Here is a 2547-nt window from a genome sequence, read left to right as displayed (position 1 = left end):
AAAGCGTTGGGGTTCCGACATGCTATCTCTCCTTCTTTCCCTCAGGACAGGCTCAATGCTGGTAACTGTATCTGGCAAGTGAACGCCATTAGAATTGAGTGTTGTATATAAAACATTCTCAAAGGCAGCGTGATGTTGTGCAAGCATAAGTTCCAGCTCCCTTAAAATGTCAATAGCGTTCTCCATAGTTCTTTATAGAAATCTGTAGTCAGGCAGATTAGATGAAATGAACAATCAAAAAAAAGCACACTTAGTGCAGCTTAACGACAGGGCCGAGGGCGTCCCGCCGGGGGGTATAAAGAACGGCCAAGATCATGTAATGGCTCCGGGCGCTGATGCCAGCAGCGATTCAATTAGCTATAGGTACAAAAAGTTGTGGCTTCCAAAATACAAAGCAATGCTTGTGGTTATTTATACAAATTGTTCTGCCAATAAGTGGATTTTGGAGGTTTTCAAAAAAAAGCTGTAGCAGCACACAGCAATGCGACTTAACATGGCCGCTGCCCGGAAGTTCCCCCCTTGCCATCGTAGTTTTATATTGTCTCCTGGGTCGCATACCACATAGTGCGGCATAGACCTATACTAGGACAAATCCACGCTTAACACAATAAGACTCAGGCCTCACACTAAACCAGTACATATCCAGGCCACTGTGTCAGGCTAGATTAAGTATAACACACATTCCTCCCTTGTATTCTCAAGGGAACAACTCTTACTCAGTTCACGCCCAAGTAGAGAGGTCTCAGCAACTACGCCCCCTCAAAGGCTAGCTATAAAACACACTAGTTGGGTACTTTTTGCCCGCACTTAAAACACAGAACGCACGCTCCGTACTAGACTAACACTTATTCAACTAGAGTTACCACACAGACCTCATTGTACATTTCAGAGGACACTCCGGGACAAGCCCATACATAGAAAACGTCCTATATTAGGGGCACGACCAGGAGTTATACTGGTCTGGTATTTACCTACCATTTATTGTGTGACTGAAGTGTCTATCTGTCCTTATTTCCACTGTTTGCCTCTCCCTCACCTCTCCGCTCCCACTCGGCCTGTCCGGGTGGGTCACTTCCACTCTCCCTCTCCCTTCCTTCGGGTCGTATCCCCCATTTCTCCCGAGGTGAGGGTTCAGGGTTAAGACACTGTATGTCAGTGTCGCTATCTAATATGTGAGTGTTTTAATCTATATGGTAGTCAGCCCCGCTCTGAAATCTTTAGAGTATTGTTTTAACCTATCTGTATGATATGATTCACTAACCCCATTTCTTTTCAGCAGAATAGTACAGCCTTTTGCAAACACACTGAGAGTTTCTAGGCCTTGCTTGTCTTGTCTATATATATTCCCAGCAGTATGCCGCACATGAGTAGGAAACCCCTTAAGTCTGCATCGAAATCTAAGAAGACAGTCTTTGACCACTTCTCGCAGCAATCTAAGGGCCCAGACATAGAGCCCCAAGGAGAGTTGAGTGATCCGGACTCACAAGATGAAGAGTCCCAATTTAGTGCCCATTCCATGTCTGCTTCACAACACTACATTACTGAGAAATCTCTAAAGAATTTGCTAGCCTCTCAGACTAAATTTATCACACAGGAAATTCAGCGAAGCTCGGCAGAGCTTAAAAAAGAGATTTCGGAGATCGGGGAGATGGTAGATGCTCTAGAAAGGAAACAAGACGATATGGTAGTAGATCAATCTAATCTCTTGGCTTACTCAGAAAGTCTGGCTGACCAAATCTCTCAACTGGAACTCAAGGTGGCAGAGGTAGAGGACAGATCCAGGTTTCAATAACATCAGATTCCGTGGCATACCGGAATCGGTAGCGCCATCTGACCTGCAAGACTTTTTAAGAGAACTGTATCAGTCATTGATTGGCACTCCAGAGGGCCTGACAGCCACCATGGAGCGGGCACACAGGGCGCTGCGCTCTAGAAATGTGGCTCAAGATAAACCGCGGGATGTCATAGTGTGCTTCCATAGTTTTATATTTAAAGATAGGCTGATGCAGGCAGCCTTCAAGAAGCCACCTTTGAGCGAAAAATTTAAGGATATCCAGCTTCTTCCGGACCTCTCGGTCCACACTTTACAACAGAGACGCCACTATCAATCTGTCACTACCACTCTACGTAAGAACAACATCAAGTATAGATGGGGATTTCCAACTCGCCTACTCATCACCAAAGACAATCAAAACTATGTAGCCACATCCCTGAACCAGGGCCTCACCCTTCTCAACAATTGGGGGCTTAGACCGGAGCCACCTCCCCAAAGGGACCCCCCCTACCCTAAGCTGCGGGCCTCCGCCCCAGAGTGGACTGTAAATGACCAAAGGGCCAAAAGGGCAAAATTACCTCAGTCCACAGTTACCTCTTAAACACCGGGGCTAGCCCCCCTATAGTCACTCCTTGAACGAATGTTACTACTACTTATAGCCACTTGGTGGCTTTATGTTTCTCAAGTTCGTGTTTATGTGTTTGCAATACCTTTTGATGCGTTTTGTTTAAGTCTATTCTGCTGGTTACTATGTTATTATTTTCTTTAGCAAA

This window comes from Bombina bombina, chromosome 3, assembly GCF_027579735.1.
Source record: "Bombina bombina isolate aBomBom1 chromosome 3, aBomBom1.pri, whole genome shotgun sequence".
NCBI lineage: Eukaryota > Metazoa > Chordata > Amphibia > Anura > Bombinatoridae > Bombina > Bombina bombina.
Note: the sequence above shows the minus strand (reverse complement) of the source record.